The sequence below is a fragment of the Cyprinodon tularosa genome, unplaced genomic scaffold (genome assembly GCF_016077235.1).
Source record: "Cyprinodon tularosa strain WSP-4 unplaced genomic scaffold, ASM1607723v1 ctg271, whole genome shotgun sequence".
Lineage (NCBI taxonomy): Eukaryota > Metazoa > Chordata > Actinopteri > Cyprinodontiformes > Cyprinodontidae > Cyprinodon > Cyprinodon tularosa.
In genome coordinates this window covers 326,988-350,604 of record NW_024038976.1, presented here as the reverse complement: position 1 = coordinate 350,604, position 23,617 = coordinate 326,988, and the positions used below count along the sequence as shown (strand labels likewise).

General features: G+C 37.1%; 1 long non-coding RNA gene across 1 annotated transcript; it reads right to left on the bottom strand.

Annotated features, from left to right (window-relative positions):
* Window positions 1-21,429: 21,429 nt before the first annotated feature.
* Window positions 21,430-22,586, bottom strand: LOC119786418. Its single transcript, XR_005281182.1, has 4 exons — window positions 22,493-22,586; window positions 21,887-21,916; window positions 21,617-21,700; window positions 21,430-21,530 (listed from the first exon to the last, which is right to left on the bottom strand). It is a non-coding gene; the product is annotated as an uncharacterized LOC119786418 (long non-coding RNA).
* Window positions 22,587-23,617: the final 1,031 nt, after the last annotated feature.

Below are 23,617 nucleotides of genomic sequence, written 5' to 3'. Positions count from 1 at the left end.
CTTTGACTGCCGATAAGGCAGCCAATTTAACATAATTATAAACCAGCAGCATGAATAGTAACGATTCATTAATTTATCACATAGTGTTGGATGATAATTCAGATCAAGCATTCACTCCCAATTATCACTCATGATAATGATTTCATTAAATCCTACTCAGTTTTTTGGGACTATAATTGTAATTGCAAAAAATACAGTTTAACGTAATAAAACTAGAGGCTGTAAATGAAACTGTGTCTGCCCCATGAAAGGAGCATTAGAGAGATGAGGTTGACAAATAGCTTTCTAAAAACAAACATCGTTGACCAACAGTATTATTACCTCTACCCTTAATTGCTCATTGCTTTTTGATTTAATTGCTTCAATAAAAAATAATATACAAGGCTTTTTAAATTACTGTTTCCAAGTGACCTATGTAAAGTGTTTTTCATAAGCTAACTATAATTATGTCACAGTCCAGTAAGTATGAAAGATTGATCCTTCTGAAATTAACAATAAAAACAGAAATAAATAGATTAATACAAATAAATAACAAATAAACACATACATTAAGCATAGCTCCTTATTAAATATGTATGAAACATATTGAGTAAAATTGATAGGAACTGGATTATTTATCAGAGGAGGAGTTATCCTTGAATGACGGTTAATTATTTATTTTTAGGGGAAATGGTATGTTTTGTTTTAGTTTTTTTAGAAGTTGTCAGAAAATCAAATTTCTTGAATCATATTTACTCTGGTTAGACAAGGATTACAGTACATCACTGAGGCATTCTTCTTTTGAAAGCAGGTCCGTAAACAGGAATCTCTTTATACTTATTATTCCAGCAAAGCTAAGTTTTCCCTCTGTCTATGGCAGCAGGATGCAGTAAAACATCTAGAACAGGGGTCTCAAACCCTGGTCCTCAAGATCGGCAAGTTTTAGGTACATCCTTACTCAAACACAGCTGAATCCAATGAATGGATCGTTACCAGGCCTCTTAAATTGATATTCAGACCTTTGAAATTGCTGTGTTGGAGCAGGGATGCATCTAAAATCTGCAGGACAGCAAATCTTGGCGACCAGGGTTGGAGACACTGATGTAGAATAAACTCTAACTGAATCATCAACATTTCAAAATTCTTTAGCAACAGCATGAAAAATTCTAGCAATTTCTATCAGTTCCCTTTCATATCGAGGCAGTCAAAATGAGGCTCACCTGCTGCCCCCTAAAGACTTGACTTCAGCTTATAGGCTAGAAGCAGAGGCAGTGACACTGCTCTGAAGAAAGTCCCTTTTAACTCTGTCCCATTCCTTTTATCTTTACATTTCTAGCAGGGGTGTAAATCACCAGCTTTATTCTGATACAAGATCACATTGAATTGTTTGCAGGAGAGCATCATATTTGCCTAAATGCAAGTCTGTCAAATAAACTATATCTACGAAATTCCATTAAATAGAGTCCTATCAATACAATACCATATGATTTGCCTATCAAACACAATAATCATCATAAATATAAATGCAAAAAAATGACTTTTACCAATTACAAATTATAATTAAAAACAAAATTCTTCTTAGTTAATGAAAAACAATACAAAAATGTAATGTGTTTACATTTTATGGATGGAGCTAAAGATGATGATTTCTGATATTTGGATTTTAGTTTAATGTAGTTGAATTGTCATTTAGTTGATCCAGTATATGGATATGGATTGATCATTGAATTATTTGTACTGTATAATTTCTAAATTTATAATGATTCTATATTGATTGTTAAGCTACTTATTGAAAGAGTAATTTCTTATTCATTTATTGAAATATTTATCTATTTATGATTTAATTTTATTATGGTAGGATTTGACCTCCATAAAATAGGGTTTCTGTCTTGTTATCAGCTGTGTATGTGTTATTAGCATGACCAGCATGCTAAATAGTTTGTTAACAAAGGTTATAACTTTTTAAATAATTGTTGGAATGCACAGCAAAATCCCATTCAGTAATGTTTTATTGCAGAAAGTGTGTGATAAAAATTTTATTTCAATGTCAGGTTTATTTTAGATTTTTCTCACATAAACTGTTTGTGTTTTAATTAATGAATCAAATTTGAAATAAGGAAGCATAATTGTAACAAAATTCCTTTAATTGAGTGGTTGAGGGTGCAGTGAGACGTGTATGTTCCTAATGAGCTGCTAAAACCCACAAAACAGTTGTGATGTTAGTGGCATGCTATGCCTCGATGATATTATGCGCCATAATTATTTGGAGTTTTGTTTGGTTGATCCTGCAATTAGAAAGCTGCACATAAGCTGTAAATGATTTCTGACAGCTTGTCACAGCACAGTGCCCGAATCTGCAACTCAGTGACAGAGGATTTTCAAATTCCTCTTCATTAGCAGCTCATTGACTGTGACACCTGATATTTATGATGTAAAGATGTTAATTAGACGAGAAAATAACCTATATATACAATGCAAAAATTTTAAAAGATCGTATTATGTTTTTGAATTGAAATGAAATGAATGTTTATTTCTTTCTTCATTCATGTGTTTCCCCTCCCCCCACTGGTTGATTAGAAGCTGCCCCATCCTTTGTATGGGTGGCCTTGTCAGTCCTCATCCCGTTCCCAGCAGCAATAGTTTCCATAATTCCTCCAGCTTAACTCCAGCTTTTATTTTTTTTAAATGCCCTCCAAGAACCAACACACTGAAAGAATAAACCACTGTTTTAAGTATGAAGCTTAATTATACAACCTATACAGAATAATTTGTTACCAGGTGTAATAACAGTACATTTTATGTACGGTAAAACTGAAGCACAGTAATGAACAGACTTACAGAATAAGCTAAATGATTACTGTACATCATTCTATTGCTTTTTTATGCAACCTACGTTTTCATTTTTATACAGAAAGCAGTTTATAGTAATATGTTAATTTATTGTTAACACAACATATATATATATATATATATGTATATATATATATATATATATATATATATATATATATATATATATATATATATATATATATATATATATATATATATATATATATATATATATATATATATATATATATATATATATATATATACATATATACATATATTTATATATTACAGTTAACTAAAACACTGTAGATAGCTGCAAATAGAGCTTCATGCATTAATAAACAGCAGCCTTTGGGCTGCAATTTTACACTAAAATTAATGAGAAATAAACATACAGTAGGTGAGTGCCACAAGTGTACAAGTGTATTCAAGCACTACATTTCCTTAAACAGTTAAATATTAGAAAATTCAAACTGCTATAAAGAATTGCTTTAATTCATATTGGTGTTATATTTTATAAGCAATGCAGTTGCAAAGAAGATTCTTCTGTAAAAATAACCAAAGTACTGTAGAATTGTCCCAAAATTCATTGCATATCTAGAGTAACAAATGGATTATTAAGTGCTTGACTACTGAAAATTCAGCAGTCTTAATTTAAAATCATTAACTATAGAGTGAAATACTATATATCACTACAATTGTTTTAAATACAGTAATATTTATGTTAGAATTATGAAATAAATGGTTTAAATTGTAGGCATTGAGAACAGCCGTAATGACATAACATCTGACATCTGACACAAAATGAGCAGATGCCTAAATGTTATTGTTATTATTTATCCTTATCCCATATCTACTACTGTAAAAATGTCCACAGCTGTATATTGCTTATTTCTCGTTCAGGTGACTGCACAGTATTTATATTTTTAAAAATCCAGAACAGTATTTTATTTTGTTTATTTTTATAAGCTCTGCCGCTTATTTTTGCTTTTTTCTGATACACTTTTAAGGTCCACATTTGTGTGACCGCTTTTGCTGTAATGCTGTTTTACACTAAAATTTCCCCATTGTGGGACAATAAAGGTGTTTTCTATTCTACATTATTATTTATTGCAATCATTTTGTTTAACCTGAAATTCAGAACTCATGCTATGGTAATAAAGAATTTTACATTTTATTTATTTATACTACCGCAGTATTTATAGCCAGCTGCAACACTAGCACAGTTCATGTTAAAAGCCAACTTTCAAAGACATTCAAAATTTCCAGTTTTACTTCTGGACAGAAAAGCCTCAAAGCAGGTACTATAATGTCCTCAGAATATGTGTGTAAGGGCTGAGTGGGGAGCAGTGGGACAGCCCTGGGACTGGGGGCCTTCTTTATGTCGGCTTGCCAGAGAGCTGCCCAAAGCATGGACAATTAGAGGGGTCCCTGGTGCCTCTTTGCTCTCTGTGCGCCTCGTGGGCTGCTCTGTGAGGCACCGGGGGGGGCTTAGGGAGCTGACTGGGTTGGCTCGGCTGGCTGACTGGGCCAGAGGCATAGAGCTGGGGGAGGCCTGATCTCAATAATCCTTTTGCCCCAAGAGGCTGTCACACCACTCACACTGCTGGAAGCTAGAATGGAAATGGACCGAGGGCTTTCTGAAGCTTTTACCTGCTTGAAGAGCTCATCATTGAGAGACAGAGGCATACTGAGAACTCAGTATGCTTCGAAAGCAGAGACAAGTTGTTTTTATCAGACTGAACAGCAGATTTGACATCTGTCTTTATACCATACAGAGTTTGTCATTTTATTATACTTTTTTTAATAGATTTGTTTGGGAAATAACAGCTACTTTAACACATGTTAATATTCACAAATCAGTTTCACTGGTTTTCAAAACAGTCTCATTGGTCTTAAGTAAACTGCTTCTGTGGCATGGAGTCCACAGATTCAGAGACCAATCTACTACATTCAAAATAAAGTACATCAGATTTTCATTTCCAGACGCTTATAAAAAAAAAAATAAGTAGACAGACAGTTTACCCAATATTGTATAAGAAAAAAATGTTATCATCTAAAACTAATGAAATTAGGTGTACATAAAGTGTTAACAAACCTGAGATGTAATTACAATTTTTTATCTATATGTTTCTTTTATTGAGAGTGTATCTTAGTACAAGCAGTCTGTGAGCACGAAATAACAATGATTGTCCATGACTTACCGTATTAAGATTATACAGTAACTGACTCTTAGAGATCAAGAGGATTACCATAAGGTCCTTTTAGAGTTTTTTTCAAGCTAATAAGTGTGATTACAACAGGAAAAGTGTTCTGGGATTAATAACTACAAAATAAATACATTCACATTGGAATATGCTCAGCATAAGTTGAATGAGCCTAATGTACTGATATCAGTGTCTTTCTTTCTGAAGATCCTAGAACCAGTTGTATCTCCACAAACATGCCGTTATCTTACATGCACATCTTTTGGTTGAACATAGATGTCACAGAAAGAAAATAAAAAGTTTGGGTTTTTCGGAATTTCTGGAATTACGTGTCTAGAAGCGCTTTTACCTTTTTGCTCAAAAAGGTGCGGGTAAACATCTGCCATTGCTAAAACAAAACTGTATCTTCTAAAGCTTCACTAGAATATGATTTTCTTTGAAACAAACAACACAAAGTAAGTTTCAAATAAAGTATTTTTTTTTATTGGAATCTATTATTTCTCAAAATTATGATCCAAAGCTCTATTTTGGGTAAAGTTTCATCCTGCCATTATTTGAAGTGAGAATTAAAAGGCTGACAGTTGCCTTAGAATGCTACATTTGCTATTGGAAAGAGAATCTGCAGTGGAAATGATTGCTTAGCATATTACGTGACGCAAATAAGTATTAAAATGCAACTGTTAGATAATAGTTAAGTGATCCAGGAGTCTTGCTTTAAAAGAATAAAGGATTTATCAAGAGCTTGGTTCTCACTGGGCCTTGATTTTCAAAGATTACAAAAAAGGAGCACTTGGCTGGCCAACTATATGGTTGATTGGGGACACCGCAGGGATGTCATAGCTGGCACAGAAGGGGATTTATCCCCCTGGGAGTATGGCAGTTGGGCATTTGGCCGGCGTTCAACCTCTACTGTTTGGGCTCTATTCCTTGGATAGTGCCCAATCTCTTTCTTAAATTATTAACTGGAGTTGTCTGCCCCTTCCCAACCCAGAGGGATGGAAATCTTCTCCTAGGTATGGGGACTGGTTCCCTTCCAGGGACCTGTAGTTTCTTTGGGTTTCAGGATCATAGGTTCCGGGATCTGGCCTCGGGAGGATGCTACTATCCCTCTGTCTGCCCTCCCTGTATTCCTTTACTCTAGAGTGGCTTTGGATTTCTGGGGTTCTACAGTAGTCTCCTCTGTGTCAGCCCTGGGCTCTTTCGGGTGGGTCTGGGGCCCCTCACACTTACTACTGAGAATATCTTCCTGCCGAAGGAGCCTTACAAACTGTATATGTACAACCATACATATGCAAATGCGTTTGGAATCAGGTATTTACAGGTACACATTTATGCTTGATACTAAGCTACAGGTTCAACCACTGTACAAATAGCTCTGAATAACAATGTATAATCTCTTTATGGATTTTTCTTCTTGATGTTTTTATATATGTATTTGCTGTATGTCGATGTGATATTTCCTCTTTTATTGTGGTTGGTGTGTTGTGTTCATTTGTTCTCTTCTTTCTCCTTTCTTGCAGGTGTAGAAGCAGACTTCTAGGAGTTATTCTTTACTTTCTGTGTTTATTCTCTCCCTTTGTCTCTTTCTCTCCCCTTAGAAATTTCCTCTCCCTTTCTCACCCTCTTTCCGTCTCTGATTCCATTGCATGTTTTTTCCTTTTTTTTCCAAAGCCACTTCAAATAAATTTGATACCCAGTTATCCACTTAATCCAGTTAAGTGGACCTTATGAACAGAGCCATGATGGTCCACAAGGTATGCCTACCGTGTGTCCACCATAACCATAGTTATTCTTGTGACTTTGCACCTGATTCTCAAGTGTGCTAAATACATAACCAAAAACTCTGCCAATCACTTTGAGGTTAGAGAAATTGCTTTGACTGTGGTAATGATATATATTTGCTTATCCTTCAACCATAAATGTGTGTAATTTGGTCATTAAAAAAGGCTTTGCATATATATGTAAGGGCACATCCCTTAAAATTTATACTTGCTGTATGCTGAATTGTACATTCAAACTGTTTTCCACTGCATGTCCACTGCGTGTGATGACAAGTTTGAACACGTATCATTATGGGCAAACCTTTTAATAATAAGGCCCTATGTGTCTCTGACACTGCACAGCTTTCCAGTACTAGAGACCTTAGAGAGGGTATTCATCACAAGGTACTGCTTAGCCGACTACTAGAAAGATTGGGTGAGGAAGGAAATATTATTTATTAGACAATTTAGACTTCTGCCACAAGATCTTATTATTCTAAATTCTTAAGGGTTTAATTGGCCCAAATTATTGAATCCTCCTTGAAAGTGAAAGATAGAAATTAAGAGGGCACTACAGTTGTAAGGTTTATTAACACTTTGCAGAAAAGTACTTCTACAGTGTATATATTTTTTCAGACAAATACGAAAAATGTCTTTTGACAAACCACTATCCTCATCCCTGGAGAGATTTAGGACTCCCTTTCTTAAAGAACAGAAAGGTAAAAGAGCAACAGTCCTTTCACAATTTCTTTGTGCAGCTATTCTCCCCTTTCATTAATGTACAATTTCATCTTAAAATCCCTCAGACTATGTCTTAATCTATTGGTCTGGAAGAGTATATGTGATGTAGAATCATCTTGTTGTACAACTTAAAGTGAGCTGTCCCATATGAATACAGCCACAGTCAAAATCATTGGTCTAATTAGGCCGACATGCCTCCGAATGTAAGGGGAAACTTAGTGCAAATGGATAAAGGTCTTTCAGCGCTGTGCCACTGGCTGTCTCAGTCCCTTAATGTATTACCACCTGCACCCACAATCAGCCCAGGAACATTTAAATGACTGCGATTCAGAGGAGACAGAGCTTCAAACTGCTGGGAAGCACATGAGAGGTGATTTAAGATATTGGCTGTAATGAAGCTGACCGTTGGCAAGTCTGCTCAGAATGTGATGGGGAAAATTAGGGGTGGGAACAGGTCAAAGACATACATATACTGAGGGCGCTGCAGCAAATGAAATGCAGAGCAGAAGTCTACAGTCCAATATACTGATTATTTTGTGTCAGGTAAACATCAACCTAGCGAGCTTGGGGTGTCTGTAAAGATGATAAAAATCAATGTTTTGTGTTTGTTTTCCAGCAGCTCGGGTATAATGTGGCTTTTCTCTTGTTATCACCTCTGACTGCTCTCTTCCCCAAAAGCAGCCCTCCCATTCAGGGGCCCAGATACAAAAAGAAACAAACATACTTTCTCGTGGATGAAAATTTCCTTTTTTGGTTGTATATCCAACAATTAACCTTAACAGAATAAACTGATCAAAGGTGTAAGTTGGTGTGTGATGTATAAAAGCAGAAAGCTGAGGTATAAAATAATGGAAAAAGGTCAGCATGTTGAGGTGGAGCATGCAGAGATGGAAGACGGGCAACATCTGGGCCCAGCCTCTCAGACTGATGGCTGCTAACTGATCCTTGTGATTGTGATTGACAGACACTGACCACCACTATTCTGGCCCTGGCTTCTCCACACTGCTGAGCACAGCATGCAGTGTGAAGGCTCGCTGAGATTCCCAATAAAATGGACATTACAGGGATAAACAATGGCCGGCTTCACAGAGGTGAATGTTGGGCACATAGCACTCTGCGATCACATGGTGTAGCTGGGTTCACTGACTCTACACTCCATCGGGATCGAAGAATGTATGAAGCTGCACTTGGCAAACATCTTATCGGGAAAGCAAAAACTGTGAAAGTTTTTCTTGGAAAATAGGTTGAAAAAGACATTACAAAAATATTTTGTCAAGTTACAAACACAAACTTAAATAGGCCCTATATTATTTTACATTACATTACATTATTTTACATTATTTTTACTGTGTTCCAACAAAGCAAAATATTAATGTGAGTTCTGCATTTTGCGGATAATATCAATCAATTTCAATAAATGCTATCAAGTACAGAAAAAGGTCATCAAAAGTCAGCTAATGTATTAAAGAAATACAGTTCCTTTTTCTTCTCCCACACTGTTTATATTTGAGCGCTGCTGGAATGAAAATGTTCACTTACTGTCTGAAAAGCTGTACTAAACGAAATGTAGTTTTGTATACACTCTGTGTATTCAAAATGACAATAAAAGTTGTCTAAGTCTTTTGTCTGGAATTGATGTCAGAATAAATTTTAGCTCTAATGGATCCAGATATTTGATGGAGAACATTTGCAAACAAACAGCATGATGAAGAACAAGCATACAGTTAAGGAATCAAAACATCAATCTTGACTAAATTTTTAGATGAAGTTAATGAGAAATTTGAAGCAGACTCAGGATATATAAAATGACTTAAGGCTTTGAACCTCTCTCAGAGCATGGCTAAACCCATAATATCAAAATAAAAGTAGGGTGACACCACTGCAAACCGACTCGGTTATATCAACCTAAACTGTTGGCCTACATATAGAGAAGAAGAAGAGCTATAAAGGTGGGAGAATCTCTCTGTTTAGAACTATTTTTCATAAGTACGTACTCCTGCCACTTTCCCTTTGATGACCTCTATTGTAGCAGTAATGAAGCCATTATAAGTCTATATGCAAAATGCTTTAAATGAAGAAAATAATAATAAAACATCACCTTGAATCTGCAATATTATCAAGGTCAAACACAAATGTAACAGCACCATCCAATTGGGGATGTTTAACTGCAGGCCGGACAGCAAAGCTGGCCAGAGATGAAGGAAAGATAGATACAGGGAAATACAAGACAATGCCGGAAGAAAAACTGATACTGGCTGCAAAGGAGGGTTAATGTTAATACAGGACAACAACCTAAAAGATGCAGACACAGCTGCGATAGATTATTTAGATCAAATCCTCCAGTACTTATGTGTCAGAATTCCCTAAATATCTTGCAATAAATCCAATCACAAATCTTTTGGAAGATTTGAATGTTTATATTTAGAGTAGAGGTATTTTCCATCCAACCAGACTGAGAGTGAGTTGTGTTGTCAATAAAAAAAGGGAAAATAGTATAGTCTCTAGATCTGCAAGGCTAATGTATGAGGTGCCCCACATAGGTACTAGCTATAATTCAGAATCAGATTTCCCTTTCTCTCAATTGTATCAAAAATGACAGTGACATAAAAATAGCAATTATAATGATAAATAATTATTAAAAATAATAATATAACACAAAACAACTTTGAATGAATTTATGAACTAATAAATTAATAAATAATTAACTAAATAAATGAATACATAGCAAGTGGTAAGGGAATAAAATAAAAATTTTCTTTTTTGTTTTTTAGTTTTTGCCTTTATTGCACTGAAAAGCCTCTCTGAGGGCATGAGTTTAAAGATATGATGGCCGGGTGCTAGGGTGATGGTGATGCTGTGTGCATCTTTGGAGGCGGTCCTGTAGATCTCCTCCTTGGATAAAAGAGGGCAGCCAATCAGCCTCTTAAGTAATTTTCAAGTTTATCGGAAATTATTTGAGGACCCAAAAGCGCAGATGACGAGGCAGAGATGATTTCGTGCAGATTTAATTAAGATGTAGATGATAAAAGACGCACAAATCCAGATATAATAAACAAAGAAACCAAAACTCGAAAATGCCAGGGAGAAACATACATGACGAGGGAAGAGGATCCAGGAATGAGGAACTGCAGAGCAGGAGTATATATATGAGAGAACAATGAATAGAGTGATTAGATAACTGGGAGCAGGTGTGTACAGAAGCAGCTAAGGCAAAAGGAGAGGGGCAAAACGGAGTAAACAGGGCTTAACTAAACTAGAAAATAACTTAAATGAAGCAAAAGGGAAATGAGACCAGTGACTAGAAAACAAAGAATGACCAAAGGGAATACTAGAGGATAGAGTACTGGAGGACAGCAGATCCATAACTTCTTCCACTCTGTCACAGTGCAACTGGGGAACTGTCGGGAGATGCCATGGCTCAACAATCGCTCCACATTGCACCAATAGAAGAAAACCGAGTGTTAAGTTCTCAAAAAGTTTTTCCTGTGAATCCTCAAAAAGTACAATCTCTCCTGTGCCTTTATTAATTATGATGGGCTAAATGTCTTGTCGGCAGAGAAAGGTTATTATAGTTAATGTCAAAACAGCATGCCTGAATGCAGTTATGTCACTATTTTCACATTTTGGTTGGTAAAAAAACAAAAACATGGCATTGCCATTTTACAAATATTTCTATATGTTGGCCTTCCTAGAATTCCATAAAATACTATGGTTGATGACATGACAAAGTCTGAAAAATTTGAAGGGGGGTAAATACTTTTGTCATTCACTCTAGCTTTAAACCTTGGTATGCTGCTGCACAAAACAGTGTTTAAAATAGTCAAGGCAGATAATCAAGGCATTTTCCTCAAAAAAAGCAAAAGTACAATCTCTGGTTATATAAGTGTCACTTATTTTTAGAGAAATATTCCCACGGGCAATAAAAATAAATGCCCCAAGCCATTTACATCTATAATTTTCACATTCATTAAATAGATGAATGCTTTGATACTATTGCTGTGTTTATCTGAGTTCTCTGGGGATTCATTAAAGTCAACACTCCCTTCAAAATATAATCTATTGCTTAATTAAACTTCCCAAATATGAAATTTGAACCCACATATCTGAAGAGAACTTGCTGCTTTGTTGTTCCCTCATTTGCACAATACTGTAATGAACAAGTCGCAGAGATATGTGCCATTTGCATGTAAATAAAGCATCTCCTCAAGCACTTAACAGCTTTGATTTGGATTACATGTGTTCTTTTTTGGGGGTTGTGGGGCTAGAAAACCTCCTAAGAATAGGATTTCAAGCCCAGTGAATACTTTCGACTGCTTCACAGCATCTAGCTCTGAAGCACATCATTACAATGTGTGAAATTTTAATCAGTGATGTTGTGAAGAAACAGAGATCAGGCAGTGAACGTAATTAATGTCTTCTGTCATAGAGATTATAATGGCAAATTTGAATGTGCAAGTGTTTTAAAGAGCAAGGGGAAATGCATTAACCAAATTACATAGCATGACATGAATGAGCCATCATGCTTTTCTACCAGTTTATGTATGCACAGATATCCCTTATTATATTGGATGCCATTACTTCCCTTTTAATTGAACAGCATTTTGTTTGGCATATGCACACTGAACTTTGTATCAGCCATGCATAAATTTTATGCATGGATTCCTCATACATGTCCCAGTCATAGCAGATTTCCAATGAGTAAAATGCAACATATGGATTCGTTCTTGATAAATATACTGTAGTACAGCTAAGCTACAGTGGATTAAAAACTTACTTTAATGATCTTTTAACAAGCCACCATGTAGATAGATAGATAGATAGATAGATAGATGATAGATAGATAGATAGATAGATAGATAGATAGATAGATAGATAGATAGATAGATAGATAGATAGATAGATAGATAGATAGATAGATAGATAGATAGATAGATAGATAGATAGATAGATAGATAGATAGATAGATAGTGTCAGTGAAAGTAATACACTGATAGATGTGTAATTTAACTGGTTGTAAGTTGACGTATAATTAAAAAAGTTATAAAAATATTTTATGAAGATGGAAACTATTTTAAGAAGGTTGCAAATGTACTTAGTGTTGGTTTAAAGTGTTGGTTGAAAGGTTGCTTAGCATTGGTTTAAAGGATATCTTCAGTGGGTGGTGGTGGTGACACTGTCAACAGAAGCCCCAGCTGGTAGTGGCACACAGTCGGGTGTTCAAGGTCTCCTAACCTGTTGTCTTTGCTAGGCAGCGGGCCACTCTACAGCAAGTAGGGGTCCCTGCCAGAGAAGCTAACTTGGTGTGCTGGCCGTCTTTGGAGGCTATTCATTAACAGACCTTGCTGGAGCCTGGAGCTTCAGGTGCCAGGTGGACATGCTGACTGTATGCCACAATGCTGAGCTCTTCTAATGAGCTTCTATTGGAGTTAGTTGTGTTGAAATAGTGACACATCTAAAAGTTGCTTTAGCTCTCAAACTCCACTTCATTTTAGTAGAGGAGTAGAGCTAAAAAAGCAATTGGGTTTTTTACTTTCTGAACCTGCATTACCTACAGAGGTAAGTTAAGTACCCAAAAAATTTGCACGGGTATGGGTAACACCAAGTAAGTGTAAATAGTAACCATTCAGGAAATAATGTAAGAGTATTTGGTAAAACGGCTACTCCAGAAGCCAGTAATGATGGCCTTACAATGGAATGCTATCCTGTTTGTCTAGCCATGAGAATAAGAACAGAACTGCAAGACTGCCATCGAGGCGGTGTGGCATAGAAACTTACAAATATGGTTATCCAACCACAGTTAACAGGGGGACATGGCAGACCAGATGATGTGATTTAGTACGATAATGAAGTATGTTATATCCTTTAATTGATAAGTTCCTTTCCCCTTTTTGTCTTGTATACTGGCAGTCACAGTAATTTACATAGAGATTCAAGTTCATAATAAGTTTTATAGACCTGCTTTTTTTAGACTTAAAAAGACATTAGTGTAACAGAAGACAAAGCCCATCAACCTCGGGCCCTTCAGACTCTCAAAAAATCTGTGATCAAGTAAGCAAAGAATTACCTACTGAGCAACTTTCCCAAAAGTCAAGCACAAACCAATAACTATGGTATGCCAGCTGCAAGTCATTCATAGTGGGCTGGGTAGTCTCTGCTACTCACAAATACTTTCAAATTGACCTGCAGAAATTACTCTCTGCAATGTTTGTTTTTACTCACAAGTTCTATTTCTCGGCTGGCCTGGAAGCGCTGTGGATTTTCCCCAACAAAACTGGAGGAGGTGTCTGTGGATAGGGAAGTCTGGAAGTCTCCAATGAGACTGCTGCTCCCATGACCTGTTCCCGGATTAGGCACAAGACCACTAGTACTGTACATGTACAGGTATAAGACGAGTACGAGCACAGGTATGAGCATGTGTGAGCACGGAGGCCAGAATCTTGATTCAACTTTGGAAATTGGCCATAACTGAAGTTAACTATTGTAAAAAATTATGCCAAACATTTTACCCAATTCAGAATGTTTAAATGTAATTATACTAAACTCTAAAGAAATTTACAAACATAAAAATTCTGGATTTGGACACAACCCCAAAACTCTCTCTTTTGCTACCCTTGCAATTGTCAAACATAAATAATTTACTATTAGTTTTTTTTGTCAGTTTACTGGGTTGATGGTGTATTAGTAAAGACACTGAGATTTTATGCACTCCAGACACCTTCTCCGCCCCCTCTAAGGGAAGCAAGAAGACATAGTCCCTCCAGTGTTTTCCGGCAGCCCCCTGAAACAGACTGTCTGAACCTCTTAGGGTGACTCCTCTCAATGCGGAGAAGAAGTTTCTCTACCCAGACCCTTTCCCCAGCCACCCTAAAGAAGAAGCAAATTTCAGCTCCCTGTATCCAAGATTTCTTTCTTTTAGTCAAGACTCAGATTCCATAGGATTGTAGACTGTCCAGTAAATGAAGATCTTTGCTTTTGCCTGTTTCACCGCAACAAGTTCAGAGTCTGCATTATCTTGGCAACTGCACAGACCCCACTGTTAGACTCCATTCCTCCTTCTATCGTGAACAGGACCCCAAGATATTTAAAATCCTTCACTTAAGACAGGGACTCCCCTTCGACCTGAAGAGAGCCAGATAGATATAATCTAAATAATGCTATTTGAAATTAAAGGAATGTTGAAACCCATTTAATGTCAGAAATATGTTTATCTAAATAGTTTATGTAATTATCTTGAAAAAACTATACATTTAATTTACCTAAACTATTTTGATATATGAAAATCCATGGGCCAATTTCTCTCTATGGGCAGAATTAGAGGAAGTGTGCAAAAGCTCGTCAAGTGTTTAATGACATGCAGAAAGATAATGTTTATCAAGAAATCCCAGTGGTCACATTGTGGGTGTTGTTAATGTTTCGCTAATGTGTGCATGACTGAGACAGGGGAGTGAGTGAGAATAGAGCTGAGAGCAAACGCTGCACACCTGGCACTCTGCCCAGCAGTTGCTGTAGCCATACTCTTGTTTTTGTCACCAGTGAGTGTTTCACAAGCTTCCTAATCAATTGGAATGCAGCCCCCCGAAATAGAACTTGGCACTGGACTTAACCCGAGTATTGCGAGTGGTGGTCAGTACATAGAAAATACTGCTCATCATGCATGTCACTTTCCAATTTCACTGTTTTTAAGTCACAAGCAGGAAAGACATTAAACAAATTTTACATTATTGGCCTGCCAGTTTATGAAAAGGCATTTTCTACTCTTTAGTAATTCACTCTGGAATTGTTCAAACATTTTATGCCAAGTTTTGTGTTTCCTTTTATAATTTGCTGACATGGAATGTTAACGATATCAGAGCTCTTGGCCTAGTCTACAAAGAGAACCAGTTAGTAGGCAAATTAACACCCCTAGTGAGAGGAACTGAAAGGCAGCAGTGAAATAAAATCAGAAAACTTTAGAGAATCTTGGACAGTGATAACTCTCACTGTAAATACACTTCAGATGAATAATCCCCAACAGAAAGCGTAAAGACTGATGGGTCATTGCTTCAGCAACATGCCACTGCATCCGCCTCCGCGTGTAGCCAAGTGTTCCCCAACTAATCGAGGGCAGCCTGCTTCTCACCGTCTCCTTCTTGGGCTGCAAACAAAGTCATCACCACCTGGGTTAAACAGGAATAAAAACACATTAGTGTCACGTTAGACTGATAGAGCGAAGTTCCTGGATGGGAGCAGCACAATGGTAAAAGTCTGAATGTGTATTGATTTGTGCTACATAAATCTTGTTTTCTGTCTGGGGCAGTGAATCAGCAGTGACCCCCGGGGTTAACAAACATTGCAAAGGCTCTCAGCTGGTGAGTGAGCCAAACTATGCCTATGCATTGTGATAGCTATGCCCTGTCTTGTCATTTCTCAGCCCACATGGCTTTGCTAATTGCCGGCGATCAAGAGACAATGTGATGATGCTAAAAGAGGTAGTGGGATTCTTGTGGTTTTTGGCTCAAACAAGGAAGTTTGAGGCTTTTGCAGCCAAAATCTATCAACTGTGGATGTGAACTGGCAGCAGCAGGAGTCTGTGAGTTACAACCTGGATTAATTGGCATAAGGGGATCCCGCCTTGCAAGTGCCAGATCACATTAAGATTGGGAGGTATGAGTTAGTGAAGTTTCAAAAAGGAAAACCCTTGTTTGTACTGGCAAAGTGACACTATGGGATTGAATCTTCTATGATGTATAATCCAAAACTAAAATTGATTTCACTGCCAGTGAATGTGTTTAATTTTATGGGAGAAATACTTAACTGTTATATAAAAGATGGCTTGTAACCTATTCTGAACTGAGAGCACAAGGGCAAACAATGTGTAGGTTGAGATATATAAATACTGCTATATTTTGCAGCTCCCCTGTGGCCACCTTTTTCTTTGTTTGTATTTAATAAATCATGGAGACACCAGGTGTTAAATTGGTTAATCTTTCTGTAGTATATGAAAACCATTTGTTTGTGGGCTTAGAAGATTACCATTAAAAAAAGTAATTGCATTATTACAGGTGCTATCATCATTTATCTCTCAGACATCGAAAGTCTTGCTGAATGCCAAACTGCTCCCCGGAGAAGGGAGCTTGATCCTAACATGATCTCCAAACTCTTTTAATTAGCAGATTTCTAAATTCTAATGAGACACATCATCAAGTTTCATCATAGATTCTTATGACAATGCATCCAAAACAGATAAAATAACCACAGCAATCCATTGTCTTGGAAAAATATTTGAGTTGATGTTTTCCATTTAGTCACTGCAATTACATTGGTCAATATATTTTATTGGGGAAAGATCGATATAAAGTAATGTGAAACTGTAACATGCTAAATAACTTATTTGCAACTTATTTGAAAAACATACAGTAAATAAAAATGTGGAGATGCCTATGGATTCAGCTCCAATGGGTCAATATTTGAATAACCAATTTTCCCTGAAGTTTTACACCCATGTATGAATGTTAGCTGGTCCTTTTGGGCAAATTTATTTTTTTGGTTTGTCAAAGATTCTCAATTAGATTCAGGTATGGACTTTGAAAGGTTTGACTAGCTTTCAACATATTTCCCAGCTGAGCTTTGGATCTCTATTGCTCCCCCAGAGCTACTAAAGACTTCTTGGCTGGTTCTCTGATTTAACTTTCTTCTTACTCCGCCTTACAGTGTTGTCTTAGTAGGTTAATTGTTGTACCATAATCTTATAACCAATGATCTGTAAGATGCTAAAAGTCTGTTTTTTTTTTTATAAACTTCCTTACAACTTATCTGTAATGTCTCCTGCTTGTTAATCAAGTTTTGACAAACTTCTGGCATCTTCACTGAACATCTGCCTTCATACAGAAATTAAACTACAGGTTGGTGCTTCTTATCAAAAATGTAATTTCTGAAATCAAATGGTCAGTTATTAAGATATTTCCGTGTAAAGCACATAGCATAACTTTGTATTTGAGAACCGGATATTAATATTTTTCGTTTTTAAAATACAGCCTGATTTTTTTTATCAAGCACATGAAATCAAAATAAGTATATTGGAGTTTTTAATTGTTATTTAGAAAGAAAGTTTAAACTGCACTGATACATTTAAAAGACACTGTAAGTATCCTGGAGGCCCCAAAACGCTTCAGTCTACTCCTGGCAAAAAGCTAATGAGCAAGCTTGCTGACCAGGCGGGTTCTTGCAGTTGTGTTTGTTTTCTGGGTGGAAAGGCAGAGCAGAGAATTTTAATACAGAGGGGATAAAAGAATTTACGAGCTAGATAAGAAAAAAGAGGAATGGCACATCTCTCGAGGTCTCCACACCAGTGTTCACCCTGCTGCCAGGCACGCTACACACACCAGAGACCTTATTTAGCCATCAGCCCAGAAAATATCTGAGCTCTAGATCCTACTTATATAGGCAACCATCAGGTGCAGAGGGGATGCGGCCAGCAGCTAAAGCAAATTCTCTAGATCAAAAGCAAAAAAGAAGGAGAGAGGTGCACAGCCAAAGCCGTGGTCAAGTGATAATGTTTACTCTTTGGTTTGAAGGGCTGGGGACAGACTCGATTTGGAAAACTCTGAATCGACACCCCCACCCCCACCCCCACCCTCCATCCTCTTTAGGGGAAAATAAAGAATCTGATGGTTACCACTGTGTCATATCCATATGTCAAGAGCACCTGCGGTAATGTGGACTCCTCTTGTCTCTTAAACCAGCACTGCCACTGGTCTTCAGGATCAGACATGGTGTCGGGGGAAAGAGAGATGAAGACTGAAAAAAAGCCCAGTTAATGACTAGCTCTTATGCATCAGTGCACTTACTAATGAGCTTCCAGGGAGAGGCTGGCAAAGCCGGAGCGAAGGCTGAGCCGGGATGTGAGAGGCCTGGGCCATCACTTCCCCGCTGTGATCCCTGCCTTCCCACTCACAAGGAGCCCCGGCTTCCAGCCACTAATGAGTGTTAGAGGGAAAGTCCAAGCCTGCGTCCACCTGCCAGCCTTCAGAGCCTGGCCTGCTGCAAGACAGTAGGGGTCAGACGCATTCCTGAGCTCTTAATAATTTACATCATATTGATTTCCTCACTGTTAGACACTCACCTGCACGGGCACTAACTCCCACTTTCTTTTGCTGACTTCCATTCCCTGAAATAAGCACATTTCACCTGAGAGAGGAGTTTGAATGATACAAACATGGAGCTTTTCCCCGGTAAAAAATAAATTAATTAATAAAGAATATAAAAACAGCTAAGGACAACGTTCAATTTAATAAATTGCAGACAGTATACTGTACATCTCAGTTGGGAAAGCAAGCAGTTAACCAGCTGGTGGATCATGGGGTTCAAAAGTGGATGGCTTGTAACAAACCAGTTCCAATCCACAAACAGTGATGGTAACTTAAAAAAAATCAAACACAATGATCTACTTTACCTGCATTTGCACCATTTAAACCCAAAAAAGACAAATGAAAAGTCCAAAACTAAAGGCACAAAAATGTAAGTATGAAAGTAAATTATGCAGTTTGCATTCAATTTAACCTCTACCAGGAATCAGAAAAGCGACATTAGTATTCTTCCTTTGTCAATATAATGATCTTTATACTTGATCCTTTAAATATTTATCACCTCAGAACATAAGGTTCTCCTCACACTGATTCATAATTCAAATTATATGAATGTTACATAGGTATAGCATCATCACCCTCCTCACAAGAACAACTTTCTATCATGAATGTCTCACTTAAGAATAACTTTTAACACCCTTTCAACTATGAGAAGCTCAAACACATATTTAATCTTCTCTGTAACAAAGATCTTTAAAATATGACTATTATCACAAAGATAATGATGACACTTAAGCATTTATATTCAAATTTTTTTTAATTCACTTTTTAAATCCACATCTTAATCCAAACTGTTGTGTTAACAATTTTTTTTTTCAGAAAAAAAATCACCTATTTTCAACAAAGCAAATCCAGACCCTTATCTAAAAAATACAACAAAAAATATATATAATTTATCAACTTAAAAACTGTTCTTTTATGAATGGCTTTATAGACCATTTAAAAAATCTTAGCCATAATATTACTTCAGCCAAAACATCTTAAAGCTTTATCGTGCTTGTATAAGATACAAGTGACATTGATTTTGGTATCAGATTTCTGCTTAGATTATCTTTTTTACAAGCTTACCAAATACCTTTCTTGGTGGAGTGTATCAGATGGTCATATAAGCAGGTGTTACCTGGGCTCTAATTGTCTATGTTTAAGGGTGATCAGCCTTTTTATCTTTTTTTATTATAAAATACACTGATGTTCAGTTTCAGATGGGGGTAATGATCAAGAAAGAATGCATAAAGATTTAAATGTTGTGAAATATATACAATGCAGTAGCAAAAAACTGTAAAAAGAGTGAAATATGTTTTAGGTAATATAGATAATTGTTACAAAAAATGTAGCAATATCTAATGAAAAGTTTACCAATCATGATGTCTACCTTCTTGGTTATACGTTGAACAACACTGCCCTCTCCTGTTTTCCATAATTCCCCAAGATATATGGAAGCAGAAATACAGTTTAATCAAAAATATATTTAACAGCCCACATAGGAAAATAAAAATTCTGAAGTAAATCACCCTGATCTAAAACCATATGTTATTATTTCAGGTCAGGGTTAAATACTTTTTTTTTCTTCAGAGTTGCCTTTTACTGTTATATTTAAGCTTTTAACTGAAACATCATCAGATTAGCTTTGCTGTCCAACTTTTCTTTACCTGCCTTTATTATGTGATTGCTAGGTACTGTTCTTTACTGTAACTTATGTTCACAACCAGCACTATAAGTTGTCATATAAATGAAATGTGCTTTACAAATAACTAATGTTGCTTACCGTGTCTATGAAATTTAGCAGGCATTGTTCACAATTCATTCATGTAACACATCATTACATATCACCTTAGTAGTAATGGACGGATGGAGGGATGGATGATTTCCAACTATGTATATATATATATATATATATATATATATATATATATATATATATATATATATATATATATATATATATATATATATATAATATATATATATATATATATATATATATATATATATATATATATATATATATATATATATATATATATATATATATACATATCTTATAGCCAAGCATCAGTACTGGAAGAACATATGGGAGAAGGAGGCATCCCACAATGATGTTCACACTAGGAACAGATCACAGCAATCTCCCAGAACAAGAACCAGTAACCATTACAACGGCAGACATCCAAGAAAGAGCGGCAGGTATGTAGAGCTGGACAGCACCAGGCCCTGACATGATTCACACCTACTGGCTGAAAAAACTAACCGCACTTCATGCACGCCTGGCAGCACAAATGAACCAACTGCTGATGGATGGGACCCAACCAGAATGGTTAACCCAAGGACGGACAATTCTGATCATGAAGGATCACCAGAAGGGAACAATCCCATCCAACTATCGGCCAATAACTTGCCTCTGTACCACATGGAAGCAGGGGCGTGTCCAGACATTTTTGATAGAGGGTGGCACCAGTGGGGCACTGACATATGCAGGGGTGGCATGAAGTATGAGCAGGACCGCCTGCGCACAGACATATACACTCACATATGCACGCACACATGCACACAAGAAAATACACACCCACACCTAGACTTTGGTATATATATATATATATATATATATATATTGATATTTGCTTGATGAAACTGTGCAAAACTTGGTAGAGGTACAGACTGTACAAAACAAATATAGCTTACCTTACCATGCCAACATAAGTAAACAATGCACATAAAAAAAAAAAAACCCAGTCCACCTATAAAGTTTTTAAACACCAGTATTATTGGTATCCTGATCTAAATAAAAGCAGATACTGTGATGTTAATTAAAAAAAAAGGTAAAGCATACATACTATGCTGCATGTGTGATGGTGAAGGGCCCTCATCACAAGAATCTTCACCTGATTCTGCAATAACACATAGGTTGTCATTAGAATGAAAATGTGCCTAAGTATATTATACTTCATATGAAAAATTAATTGTTAAGACATACCAATAGGTCCCGGCTGGCTATAAGAGGCTCCCACACCACTATCCTCCTGTGGATGGCCTGCAAGAACCTCAACCCTGGACACACCTGTAGCAATACAGAGATTTTATCAGTTCATTATGATTCAAATAGTCACATTTCGGCTTTTCACACCAGTATTGTTTAAAAATTGTCTACACACTTAATGGCAGTATATGACACTGTAGTATATTTGAAATATCTCAGTTCGAATCAATGCACATAATGTTTTAAAGAAGGTAAATTCATACATACCCTGATGTGTATGTGATGTTGAGGGTGACTCTATAATAATACATAAGCTGTGATTAGAATGATAATACAATCAGCCTTTCCTAAGGTATGGTAAGTTATGGTACAATCAAACCAAATTAGTAAGTTCAAACATGAGAACAAACGTGAACTATCAGGATTTCACATACCAATGTGTACAGCTGAGGCTGAAGGCTGGCTCTCATCCTGTGACTGACTGCTCTGCCCCTGCTCTGGCTCTGTCTTAGATTTCTTCCTTGTGAAGAAATCTTTAATATTCTGACTTCTTTTCATACTGTAATAGTCCCATAATGCACGACATTCTTATATGTTGTACAATAAATAATTGTGCACACACAAGAATGAAAATGAAATGTAAATGATGTTATAGGGGTCTAATACAACAGTTTTACTCAGTACAGAATAGCTAAATGTTAGCGTTAGCATCGTTGACAGTCAAAACAGTGTTTTCTAACGAGATGAGGAGACGACAGCCGTGTGCCAATTACAATAAAACAAATAAAACAAGACAGGGTACATGTTTAGCTTATTACCGTTACAGCTTCTAACTACAGGCACAGTAAGTGTAGTAAAATGTAGGCTACTCACATATTTCACAACGTCGCGCCAGAGACGTGCTGCTTTCTGATAGACTGGAGAATGTTTTCACCTGTAGCTTCATCAACGTCTTCTTCGCGTCTTCTTCAACTTAAAATCAAAACAAGAGCGCATTTTACGTTCAGCGCAGTGGCCCGCCTCTGACTGGGCATATAGCCAATCATATTTTAAAATTTTGGGGTGGCACTTGGGGTGGCCAATCAGATTTTAGGGGTGGCCTGTGCCACCCAAGGCCACTCCCTGAACACGCCAGTGCATGGAAGCTCCTGTCAGGCATCATTGCGGCTAAGATGAGTAGGCACATGGCTCAATACATGCACTCTTCCCAGAAGGGAATAGGCAGTAACACCAGTGGAGCCAAGCACCAGCTACTGGTCGATAGAGCAGTCACTCAATACTGTAAGACCAGGCAGACAAATCTGTGCACTGCCTGGATTGACTACAAGAAAGCCTACGAGTCAATGCCACATACATGGATACTGGAATGCTTGGAAATGAACAAGATCAACAGGACACTAATAGCCTTCATCAAGAACTCAATGAAGCTGTGGAAAGCAAGTCTGGAAGCCAACGCATTGCCAATTGCAAAAGTCCCCATCAAGTGTGGCATATACCAAGGCGATGCACTATCCCCACTGCTGTTCTGCATAGGCCTGAACCCCCTCAGCCAGATCATCACAAAGACTGGCTATGGATACCAATTCCGAAGCGCAACAATCATCAGTCACCTCCTCTACATGGATGACATCAAGCTGTATGCCAGGAGTGAGCGAGACATTGACTCACTGATCCACACTACCAGGATCTATAGCAACGACATTGGAATGTCATATGGACTGGACAAGTGTGGTTGCATGGTCTCAAAGAGAGGGAAGATGATCAGAACCGGGGAGGTTGAACTACCAGAAGGCCACATTACAGATGTTAAGGACAACTACAAATACCTTGGGGTGCCACAGGCTAACGGAAACCATGAGGAAACAGCAAGAAAGACTGCCACAGCCAAATATCTACAAAGAGAAAGGCAGGTCCTGAAAAGTCAGCTGAATGGGAAAAACAAGATCCAAGCCATCAACACATATGTCCTCCCAGTCATCAGATACCCCGCTGGTATAA